Below are 13519 nucleotides of genomic sequence, written 5' to 3'. Positions count from 1 at the left end.
AAGCATCGGCGGACACCTAAATGATTACATTTAGAATTCTCTGTGATTGATAGAGCGTCCACCAGAGAGCGTTAGCATTGTTCATTTGTAGAGTTCGTACCTGGCTTGCTGCGACATATAACAGGGGTGGCCACTTAACTGTCCTTTGGGAGCCGCAAACTTATGGAGCTGTTTAGTAACGAGCAACATTTTTTAGAGACAAATAGTTGACATGAATGAAGGAACACTATTTGAAAAATAACATTACCGAACTATTTTTAGCACAATAATAATCAGGAGGTTACATTTGTGATGTTCTTTTGCTGTGACCTGTTTTTAATCTGGCTGACAATTGCTGAACACAGTTCGCGCAAGTTCACTACAGTGCTCATCAGCTATTAGAGACCGATATTTAAATTTGATAAATTTGAGTGTTGAGAAAAGTGATTCACACAAATACATGGTTACAAAAATGAAGATCAATCTTTGGTATCCTTTCTTATCAGTGGAAATTAGGTTCAAATGGCTCTGAGCACTATGGGACTCAACTGCTGAGGTCATAAGTCCCCTAGAACTTAGAACTACTTAAACCTAACTAACCGAAGGACATCACACACATCCATGCCCGAGGCAGGATTCGAACCTGCGACCGTAGCGGTCCCGCGGTTCCGGACTGAAGCGCCTAGAACCGCACGGCCACTCCGTGGAAATTAGGTTCTGGAACCTTCTTCCAAATTCAGTGGTTGAACAACCGCTGACTTTCAAACCCTCTACCAATTCATCCTCTAGAAGTTCCAGTGACTCCAACTCTACAGCCGCCGAATCCTTAAGGCCAGGTTCTCATTCAAATAAAAAAAAAATAGGCAAAGTTTGGAAGTTTTTTGAGATAATGAAAAGACATACAAATGCTCTGGTTTGGGATAATGACTGATCATACTTTGAATTTTATTTTAGGTTTCCCATACAAAAAAAAAAAAATAGAATGCCGTCTGGGATTATGGTTTGATCAGGGGCCTGCGAGTTTGAAGTAAGCAGACTGCGTGCAGCGTAGCCACTCAGGAGTCATCTGAAATCAAAAATATCAGTCGATACAACATTAAAGTTATGCGAGCTTATACCTGACTACAGTGAAATAATCTTAAATTTAACGATATGGTGCTAACTCGAACGGAGTCCGATTTTTGGGGTTGTTTTCATTCTTTATGGTATTACAAAAATAGTTAATATTAGCAAACTTCATGTATCATAGGTATAAGCTCCATTGAAAAGTGTTTACTTTTCGGGGGTCATAGGTAAAAGTTAACAGGCTGTACCGTCTTTACGTTTTGCTGCACGCAGTTTTGGAAAATCATCTGTCGAGAAGTTTAGCGAAAACTATTATGTGCAATATTAGTACAGTCTGCATAAAAGCTATATGCCGTTATATATTTTTGATTTCGCTGAACACAAATGTGAAGTTAGGTTTTCAAAAATTAAAATGGCTAATCGAATATGGCGGACCAGAAGTTATGTTTGGACTAACATTGAGCAAAATTTACCAAAAAAAGTTTTCCGTTACTTATGTTTAATCTGCAATTCCAGGACTCCATACCATCCCCTCCTCTAACTCTGGAGAACAGTTCCATTGTTCTTCTTGGCGAGAAAAGCCGATGGGGCTGAGCTGAATTTGCTGCATTCGACAGCTTCCAAGTTGTTCGCCAGCTTTTTCGGAGAATATGTTTGCATGCATACTGCAGTATAAATCATTTTTTGAACGTGCGTCACAGCACGACAAGTTTCCTCCCTGAGCCAGGTGTCTCCAGCTGAGAGCGTCTCGCGGCAGCCGTGACACGGCTTCGACCAATGGACAGTAACAACGTTTGTACGCATGGACTAAAAACTATGTTTGTCTCAACATTCTAGACATATATACTTTGCAAAAAATGCAATAAAAATCGAATTTCGACGATTTTGAATGAGAACCGGGCCTTAAAAATCGGCGGTGGAATGTGACAGCCATACTCCTCATTGTCTAGGAAAGGATATCTGGCATTTATTTCTTCAACAACGATAGACATTTTACTTATCTTGTATTTGCACCTGAAATACAGGGAAACATTCAGAAATTTTCTTAAGAGATATGAAATGAGCTAACTTTTCAGTCACGAAATCTCTCAGAAAGAGTCTTAAGCACGGACTGCGATAAATCAGTAATAAGTTTCTGTCTCCCATATAATGATGTGTTTAGTGTTTGTAATTGCTGAACAATAAAAGCACCATATCTATCAGCTAGTGTGGCTTATCAAGTTGACAGTAAGATTTTTCTTTTTCTTGCAGAAATGGCTTTGATGGGATCCAGTAACTGGAAAGATCTGTCTTGAACTTGACCTTCTGACCACCACTTCATTATACAATACCAACACACATCATCACAGCTGATGTCTTGTACGGAGAATTTGAGCTGTCGGTGTGTTTTGCCACTTGAGAGAATGTAGCTAACAGTTTTCTGCACTACCCGCATAACATATGGATACTGAAGCTACTAATATATTAAATGTTCTGTGTTACTAATACAATCGAAAGGCAGGAAATCAAGGTACGAAGTGTCGACCTTTATAAGCCTTACAAGGCTTTGCTTTTACCTGTCAGAGGACGTGAACCGCCGGTACCAATACTGACAATATCTTCACAGTAGGCACTGAATATTTCACTAAAACATCATCCAGGGCTTCTTCAGTGTCACAATATCGGGTAGAATCTTTCAGTGTAACAAGGACTAAGAGCTGACCGAGCAAGGTGGCACACTGGACTCGCATTCGGGATGACGGTTCAAACCCGCGTCCGGCCATTCTGATTAAGGTTTTCCATGATTTTCCTAAATCGCTTTAGCAAAATGCCGGGATAGTACCTTCGAAAGAGCACGGTTGACTTTCATCACCATCTGTAACGACAACTGTACATATAATAATTTTTTTTCTTTATGAATTTAGATAAATTAATATAAGCAATGTTTTGAATTTCTTTTTCGATTCTTTTCGTGTCATGTTAAAGAAACTGTGAGCAACTTTTGAAACGAATATTATTATTTATGTTAGAGTTCAAATAATGTGGTAATCAAAGGAAAGTGTATTTAATGTTAAAACTATTGTAAGATGTGAAAATTGTAATTTATACACTTGGTCCATACGTAGGTAATGCATTAGGATATGTGTAGTAGAAAACCTGTGGTGAATACCCTACCTGTAGGGGAGCGGGAAAAGGTGGAGGCAGGCGAGGCGGGAAAACGCACACTGCCGCGGTTCGGCACAACGGGCACAGTATTACAGTGGGAGGCGAGCAACAGTCGGAAGTACACGTACTGTACCGAGGAGGCCACCCAGGAAAAGTGGATTCCATTGAGCCTCGGATGAACCGATTCCGACGACTACTTGGCATGGCTATATTCTGAGGCACAAAATTGGAAAGATTACGACGCTAAGAAGATGGAAAGTGCCGATGTTGTGTGGGCCTTAGCCGTGCTTGTATGTGTGCCGTGCTGCCCGCTATCTCGCTGCCCGCCAACCGCCGCACCGACTTGCACAGGTCAAACATTTATTTCATCTTTAGAAGTGTATCTGTGTGGACCAGTGTCGAAACTGTTTCTAACTGTTCAATAATAACGTGACTTTTACCAGAATTGCCTTAGCCATTACTGATCCTGATCACTGACCTAGACAGGATCCTTACCTCGTATTGTGCAATCCGAGTATCCTGAACTGAAAGTTTAATATTAGTGTTAATGAAAATTATCAGCAGATTAATCTATGCCATAAAGGATTCTAAAGTTTTGTGTGTTATTGCAAATGTTGGTAAAGAACAAAAGTATGACTAAATTGAAAGAGAGTTTTTTTTGAATTGAGTTAGCGATGTTATTTAATTAATTTGAGACAGAAATAATGACAGTTAAATTATTCAGAAGTAAGACAAAAGAGTAGTTATCCATAGATTGATAATTTTGAGTGTTAATTTGCCTTCAGTACTTAATAGTTTCAGTTTAACGACCATAACAGTTTCAGGGTCCCGCCCCCCTTTTCTTGCCCATTCTTTAAAACCTTGAAATGTGTTGATCAGATCTGACCAGTAAAGCCAAATTCTATATTAATCCTAAGTGTATTAGTGTTTTTCCATCCTTAATAGTGACATTGTGTGTGTGTACTTTCAAGATTGTCGATGCTAGGGCAATCTATGCCCGATTTCAGTCTGATCAATATGCAAAATGCAGTTCATAGTTACCATTGCTGTGTGGTGTTGTGTAAATTTAGCTCGTCCAAATTAGTACCAAAAAGAGAAAACTTTAGTTCAGTGGATTTTTCTGGTTCCAAACTTTGCCATATAAAGCAACTTTACTACGTGTTACTATGCTTGTACATGCACCCACTTGTACAAGAAAAACTCACTCATTGCCTAAGTAGGCTGGCGACCGAATTGTTAATTATAGGTAGCATCTACTGTGTGTACTTCTTGTCCATGCGAAAGGGTAATTATACTTTACATTTGCTTGATGCATCACTGTAGTTATTGACTGAATATAAGTCCGATCTTGCTTCTATTAGGTACACGCGGTCAACTAATGTACTAAAATCCTTGTTTATAAGGTGAAGCCCGTGAACTTATTGCAGTACAGGCTTTATAGAGCTAACGTACGTCCGACCAGGGCGGTAGCGGTACAAGTGGCTTCCCGGTGACAGGACATCCATCTGTTGTCGGTTACAAATTAATGTAAATACCGAACAGTGGATGTTCAGTGGCACGAATTGCAATAAGAGTCAGTAAAATAAACTGCAGTGTGAGTTAAGTATAATAGTGTGGTATAGTTGGCATTCAATATGGACGGGAACGTAGGCAGGGTAGATGCGCCAAGTGAAATGGAGAATGCGGCTGGCAATAGCCGGAGTTTACGCGGCCAGATAACAGATGGCGTTAGCGGAAGACAATTGGCGTACATACAATACCACGAACACGTTAATGAACAGATTGAAAGGTTGAGATCGCCTCGGACACAGCAAGGAATAAAACAGGAAGTAGAAGGTGACTTTGTAGATGATAGTGGTTATGTGAATGAATCCACTGACATGTTTGATTCTCCACAGATAAAGAAAGAACCGAAAGAAACTTTTGAAGTAGGATCGGAATACACCGATTCCGTAGAACAAAACAGTGTGAAAATTTTAAGCATAAACGATTTATTTGAACAATTAACCAAACAAATTTCAGGACAGAGTGAGCAGATCAAAACACAGAATGATCAGCTTCAAACACATGTTGATCAGCTTAAAATACATGTTGATCAGCAGCTCAAAACACAAAATGAGCAGCTTAAAACGCACGTTGACGAGCAACTCAAAACACAGGGACGTCAGCTCAAAACACACGTGGATCAAATTAAAGCGCAGGTCAAAGGACAGGGAATTAAAATTAGTAAACAAATAGAACAGGTAGAACAAAAAGTGGGTAATTTAAGTTCTGTGGTAAATACTCTGAAATTTGAAATTGATACCATTAACGAAAATATGGATACTATGCAGGAGGAAATTGGAAACATTAATAGTAGATTCGATGTTGAAATTCTCAACATCCAAGAGAAAGTAGAACCTTTGGTTGAAACTAAGGTAGACGAAAAAGTTTTCGGTCTCAAAACTGAGATCGTAAACGAATGTCAACACGGGATATCACAATTGAAAAAGGTAGTTTTAGACACTGAAAGGGATTTAAGTAAAAAAGTATCCGGATGTGTTCAAAATTGTGAACAAAATACTACGAAAATTCAAGGCAGAATTTTCGATCTGGAGAGCAAAATTAAAGATAGGCCTGGTGTTGTCTGTAATGGGACACCAATTACGAAGCTGTTAGAAGGCGAGGAACGCTTCGATCCAGCCAAGAAACATAACGGGTGGCATCCGTTAGATTTTATTAAAAATTGCGAGAGAGTATTTCCTGAGCACCTATCTGATCAGGAAAAGATAAACGTTGGAATTAGCGCCTTAGCGGGTGATGCTAATCGCTGGGGGATAAATTTAAATACCGAACGAATGACGTTCGAAGAATTTAGGCAGAGATTTACGGAAGAATATTGGTCTGAACAAAAGCAGGACCATTTATGGCGCGAGTTTATCATGGCCAAACAGCATGATAACCGGGGCAGAAATTCTTTGAAAGATTTCTGTGAGTATTGGTACCGAAAATTGACACACTTAAGAGGTAGAAGATCAGATTCGGAAATTATCTGGGAGCTATATAAAAAGCTTCCGGAGGATTCAAAGAGGTATGTAGGAAGCAATCATCGTAGCTTCCAAGCATTTCTAGAAAGAGTCGAAGACGAAGACCATTGGCGCGAAAGTCGTGCCAATTATCAAAATTTTGGTAACCGTAATAACCGAAACAATGACGAAAGAAATGACGACGATGGATTGCGAGTCAATATAATACAGAGAGGAAGAGGCAGAGGAAGAGGCAGAGGAAATAATCCAGGTCGCGGTAGAGGGTATACCGCGCAAAATAATAACGACGCGGGAAACTAATTTCCGCGAACGTTGCAGGCCAAACGGAAGCGGACAATACATACCGGCCCCGATTTAAGAAAAAATATCGGACCGACAGTAATGCAATGAGACAGGCTAAGGACAGACATGGAACGCCGCAAAGTGGTGTGGCGAAACAAGCGTCAGGTGCGAGCCAGAATGAGTCATCTCTGCCGCACAGAGCGCTACATGTTAACAGGCGAGTGGAGCATCAGAGGGCAACGGCCCAGCCTAGCAGAACATCTGTTCGGAAAGAAGCAGCTAGCAATACGGCAGCAGTAGATACGAACATAGCCGTCAGAGCTAATGAAAATTTTACGAGTGATAATTCCGTGGCAAAGGAAACAATAAATGAAACTGTGAATACACAGGGAGGTGCGGTTAGCAGTGTTTGCGATGAGATAAAAGGCGAGGATGAATTAGCAGAAGTAACTGATTGGCGTGTGCAGATCGATGATCTGTACAAGGGCCTAAAGCAATGTGAGTGGGAGGATTTTAAAAGGGAGTATGAGGCGAAGAAATTAGTTGGTGGAGAGAGAGATAGTAGGGACGTCCATAAAGTGACGTGGCCGAAATTTGAGGAGGGGAGAATAAATAGCGCCGCGCAAAGTACGCGTGCTGCCGATAGGAGGAAGGTTAATGATAGGAAGGATTTGGAGGATGAAATCCTCAGCATTGACGAAGAAATAACTTCTGCTAACAGTCCGCCAATAGTACAGGCTGCTACCGAGAGGCACCGTGGAAAAGGGGCAGATGATTACCTGAAAGTAATTAAAGTCCACGAGAATTACACCGAATATGAAGTCACAGTAGATGTAAATAAAGCTGATGATGAGGCCGTTTTGCCAAAAGAGGAGATTGAATTAAAATCCAAGCCCGACGACAATACAGAGGAAGAACTTAGTGCCTGTCTCAGAAAAGCTTTTATGTTAGAACCTGAAAGCGATCCGGAATGGTCGGATTCCGACGATAGTTCAGATGATGAAAGGTACGCAAATACAGACGAAAATGAATGTACTAACTCTCCCTATTGTGCAAAAGTAGCGTACTTAAATGAATCTGATGTTGAGGAAGAGAGTAGTGGTGATTCTAGTGAAGATGAATTTTCAGGTGTAAAGGAAAATGAATATACTTTTACTGAAAGAGGGTATGAGAAAATCAGTGAAAATAAAGGGGATGCAGTTAATTGCGATATTGTACCTAACGATGACGACGTATCAAAACAAAATCCAGACGTTGAAACAGAACAAAGAAAGAAAGAGCCACCGGACGACTCAGTGTTCATTTTGCAAAGAGTTCAAGTAAGCAAAGACTTTGGACTCCAGAAACCGAAAAAGCCGCCAGATATAAAAGGTTCACAGGAACGTGTCTTGGGACGATGTCACTGTCGACCAAGGTGCGTTGCGGAAAAGACAGGAAGGGGCATGAATTAGAGCCTGGGGCAGGTTTATAACGGATTTTGAGAATGTCATGAACACATTACATCACGAAACTACAGGATTTCCACCGGAAGAAATTTTGTTAGGCAGAAGTAGTAAAAGTTTAATTGAAGAAAAACTAGAGTTTCCACCTTGTACAAGTTTGGGATTGGATCAAAAGAAAGAATTGGTGATAAAAAGGGCAAAGCAAAAAGCTGAATCTAGATCTAAAAGACACGATAAAAATTTAAAAGTTTCAAAATTTAAAATTGGAGATTATGTTCTTTTAAAAACCCACGAAAAGTCTAGTGAACTAAACCATGAAATTTCAAAATTTAAATATATTTATAATGGACCATATATAATACAGAATATTCCACACGCCAATGCTTACTACCTGATCTACCCAAAATCCAAAAGACCTTTAGGTGTAAGAAATATTGTGGACCTGAAACTGTATGTTCCTAGGAACGAGTAAATGTGCTGTATCTTATGCTGAACCCAAGTTATTCTAAATGTATCTAATCTTTGTAAATGTCTGTATACCCTTGAAAGTGGGCTAATGTAGTTATGTGAGTTTCAGATTACCAATTGTACTGTAACTGTAAAAATGTATGGAGAAAAGGACTGAAAAGAAAGGATAAATGCTATCCGCCAGATAAAAGATGGGACTGTCAAAAATGAAAATGGGCAGTGTATGTACCATAATATGAAGGACTGCCAAATACCAATGAGGGCAGATAAATAATCGATGGAAAATTGTAAATGTGATCCAGGAGATGTGACAATATGAAGTGAAAAGGACTGCCTAAATCCGCATAATAGGCAGCAAATATGTGTAGTTAATTTTCTGAATATATGTGTGTGTGTTTTGTTTAGTAAGTAAGGAAATGGACTGCTATTCAAAGCAAGCAGCGATAAATTATCTTATAGTGTATACAAAATATGCAATTGTTTTTGTAGTTAAATGTTTGTATTCCAGAATTTTAAATTATTTCTTTGAGAAAATTAGAAAAAATGATTAAATTGCTATTTTAGTGATATTATGATGGGAAGTTGGACTGTGCAAAAGGCACTTGAGTAAATCACAAGTAATAATTCTTGATGTGTTAAAAGAGTGTAAACCTATATACAGTGAGTAAAAGGAAATACGTAGTGTAAATCTTTTTGGACAATTAAGTAAAGATTCGGAATCACTGTATAATTGTAAGATTTAGTGTTCCCATAAAATTTGGACTTAAGAAAATTTTCTGGAAACAGGGGCATGTGTAACGACAACTGCACATATAATAATTTTTTTTCTTTATGAATTTAGATAAATTAATATAAGCAATGTTTTGAATTTCTTTTTCGATTCTTTTCGTGTCATGTTAAAGAAACTGTGAGCAACTTTTGAAACGAATATTATTATTTATGTTAGAGTTCAAATAATGTGGTAATCAAAGGAAAGTGTATTTAATGTTAAAACTATTGTAAGATGTGAAAATTGTAATTTATACACTTGGTCCATACGTAGGTAATGCATTAGGATATGTGTAGTAGAAAACCTGTGGTGAATACCCTACCTGTAGGGGAGCGGGAAAAGGTGGAGGCAGGCGAGGCGGGAAAACGCACACTGCCGCGGTTCGGCACAACGGGCACAGTATTACAGTGGGAGGCGAGCAACAGTCGGAAGTACACGTACTGTACCGAGGAGGCCACCCAGGAAAAGTGGATTCCATTGAGCCTCGGATGAACCGATTCCGACGACTACTTGGCATGGCTATATTCTGAGGCACAAAATTGGAAAGATTACGACGCTAAGAAGATGGAAAGTGCCGATGTTGTGTGGGCCTTAGCCGTGCTTGTATGTGTGCCGTGCTGCCCGCTATCTCGCTGCCCGCCAACCGCCGCACCGACTTGCACAGGTCAAACATTTATTTCATCTTTAGAAGTGTATCTGTGTGGACCAGTGTCGAAACTGTTTCTAACTGTTCAATAATAACGTGACTTTTACCAGAATTGCCTTAGCCATTACTGATCCTGATCACTGACCTAGACAGGATCCTTACCTCGTATTGTGCAATCCGAGTATCCTGAACTGAAAGTTTAATATTAGTGTTAATGAAAATTATCAGAAGATTAATCTATGCCATAAAGGATTCTAAAGTTTTGTGTGTTATTGCAAATGTTGGTAAAGAACAAAAGTAAGACTAAATTGAAAGAGAGTTTTTTTTTAATTGAGTTAGCGATGTTATTTAATTAATTTGAGACAGAAATAATGACAGTTAAATTATTCAGAAGTAAGACAAAAGAGTAGTTATCCAGAGATTGATAATTTTGAGTGTTAATTTGCCTTCAGTACTTAATAGTTTCAGTTTAACGACCATAACAGTTTCAGGGTCCCGCCCCCCTTTTCTTGCCCATTCTTTAAAACCTTGAAATGTGTTGATCAGATCTGACCAGTAAAGCCAAATTCTATATTAATCCTAAGTGTATTAGTGTTTTTCCATCCTTAATAGTGACATTGTGTGTGTGTGTACTTTCAAGATTGTCGATGCTAGGGCAATCTATGCCCGATTTCAGTGTGATCAATATACAAAATGCAGTTCGTAGTTATCATTGCTGTGTGGTGTTGTGTAAATTTAGCTCGTCCAAATTAGTACCAAAAAGAGAAAACTTTAGTTCAGTGGATTTTTCTGGTTCCAAACTTTGCCATATAAAGCAACTTTACTACGTGTTACTATGCTTGTACATGCACCCACTTGTACAAGAAAAAACTCACTCATTGCCTAAGTAGGCTGGCGACCGAATTGTTAATTATAGGTAGCATCTACTGTGTGTACTTCTTGTCCATGCGAAAGGGTAATTATACTTTACATTTGCTTGATGCATCACTGTAGTTATTGACTGAATATAAGTCCGATCTTGCTTCTATTAGGTACACGCGGTCAACTAATGTACTAAAATCCTTGTTTATAAGGTGAAGCCCGTGAACCTATTGCAGTACAGGCTTTATAGAGCTAACGTACGTCCGACCAGGGCGGTAGCGTTACACATCCTTCCCTAATCCGATGGGACCATTGACGTCGCTGTTTGGTCCAGTCCCTAAACCAACCTACAAATCAGCTAAGAGCTGTTACACCGCCTCCAAATAGATTTGTCCAAAGCCAGACTCGTTGTTGAGTAGTCATTGCCTCTTTATTTCTCGGAGGGGAGTGTTGGTCAGTCAGATTTAGACCCTATTTTGAGGTCTGATAGAGAAACAGCATGTGCAATACTGCGCTTTACAAACTCTTGCGCCGGCCGCGGTGGTCTTGCGGTTCTAGGCGCTCAGTCCGGAACCGCGCGACTGCTACGGTCGCAGGTTCGAATCCTGCATCGGGCATGGATGTGTGTGATGTCCTTAGGTTAGTTAGGTTTAAGTAGTTCTAAGTTCTAGGGGACTGATGACCACAGATCTTAAGTCCCATAGTGCTCAGGGCCATTTGAGACATTTTGAGCCAAACTCTTCCTCTTTGTAAAGTTTCTTCAATTTTGCGTTATTAAAACCAAGATGAAGCCAGCTTTCGTTGTGAAATCTGCTTGGTCATATCCATAGTCATGCTATGATGACGACAATTTGGCTTTCCTTAACAGAGTACCAACAGGAAAATCTTTACCGAAACGAATGTGGTTATGTCATGATAGCGTTTGACGTTACTGGCCTTGTACAGTGACAATGTCATTTCATACAAAGGACACATTGGATTTCAGTTCTACTATACATAAGGGATTGCTCCTCTCACTCTTCATTGTCCGCCGCTCGTGGTCTCGCAGTAGCGTTCTCGCTTCCCGACCACGCGGTCCCGGGTTCCATTCCCGGCGGGGTCAGGGATTTTCACTTGCACCGAGATGACTGGGTGTTGTTGTGTCGTCTTCATCGTCATCATTCATCCCCATTACGGTCGGAAGAAGGCAACGGCAAACCACCTCCACTAGGACCTTGCCTAGTACGGCGGTGGGGGTCTTCCACTTCGTCCCCCTACGCTCTGTCTAGATGCGTCGGGCTTCATTTACACTCTGGTCTCATTTTCTTATTTACGCTTCTTAGATAACATAGTTAACTGTTGAGACACCATCATTAATTACAAGTTTACTTAAACTATGTTTCTGCCCAGGGAAAAGTTATCTCGTTGTTAGCTACAAATAAGATGGGCTGCTGATAGCCGCAGCTCGTCCTACCCTGTTGCAAGACCTATTACGGCGCTGAGCAGAATTGCCAAATTGACACGAAGGTTGCTCAGTCGTGCAAGAGGATTGCACAGTAGGCAGTTTGAGCAAGGAGTTTCATTTGTGAATCATTTTTACTTTTTAAAATTTTAAATTTTTATTATTGCTATACTTTATTCATTTATTTATATACTTTACTTCATGAGCCGCATTACAGACAAGCAAGAGCCACATGCGACTCAGGCGCCTCGTTGTAGCAGCTCCTGCTATATGAGGAGCTTGAACAGAGTCCTGTTTTGAGTGATCGCTGCGAAGGAGACTAAGATGCTACTTACTTGCGTGGGACATCTTTAACATCACCGGACGAAGTTCGAAAGGACTCCTCTGTGTGTCTCCATCCGACTAGCCGTTGAATCGTACGATATCCGCGTATGTGGGGCAGCCGGATGTGACAGTGGCCCGGTGTCGGACTGTGGGAACATGAGAGCAGACATAGCACTCCGTAACCCCTTCAACATCTGCGCCTGCGGTCTGAGAATAAGTAACGGACTCCCTGTAACATTCTGTGTCATCGTGCACAAACAGCAGCCGGGCTAGCGAACTACCCTCCCATGTGAAACTCCACTACACAAACGACTGCATTTGGAATGGTGGTGTAACTGGCAAGCACGGATTGCTAATAAATGGAGTCACATTGTGTTCAGGGATGAATCGCGATTCTGCACTATGTCGGATGTCCACCGTGTGCGACTATGGAAGCAACTTGGAGAGAGGTCCCATTCTTTTAATATTTCGGAGAGGGACAGCTGTTTGTCCTGCCGTCATGGCGTGGAGTGCCATCGGTCATGGGTGGTAGTGATTGAGGGATCTCTCAAGGCACAACAATTCGTTACGGCCATCCTTGTGTATTACCTCTTGTGCAAAGTATCGTGGTGCCACTTTTCAACAGGACAATGCTCATCTGCATGTGGCAAGTGTCTCTACTAGCCGTCTGCGTGATGTAGAGGTACTCCCGTAGCCAGCAAGGTCCACATATCTATACCATTGCCAGTATCCAGGAACAAGGGCCAGTTACAATCTTTATGGCTCACTTTGCCTCAGGAGTGCATACAACGGCTGCATGACGGCTTTCCCAAATGAATCAGTGTAGACATCCATTTATGGCCAACCTTGCCTCAGGAGTGCATACAATGGCTTCATCACGGCGTTCCCAAATGAATCACTGTAGACATCCAGGCCAGGAGGTGGCGCGCCATCATACTGCTAAGTGGGCTCATACTGATACAGCGCTGATACTGCCATGTTCTGTGTAAATGTGACTCGTTACTGGAATCACGGAACAAGACGGTACATGCACTCTCAAACCTTGAAGTTCCATTTTGTTTCCTCCTCACC

This window comes from Schistocerca serialis, chromosome 7 (genome assembly GCF_023864345.2).
Source record: "Schistocerca serialis cubense isolate TAMUIC-IGC-003099 chromosome 7, iqSchSeri2.2, whole genome shotgun sequence".
Taxonomy (NCBI): domain Eukaryota; kingdom Metazoa; phylum Arthropoda; class Insecta; order Orthoptera; family Acrididae; genus Schistocerca; species Schistocerca serialis.
This window is presented reverse-complemented; position numbering follows the sequence as displayed.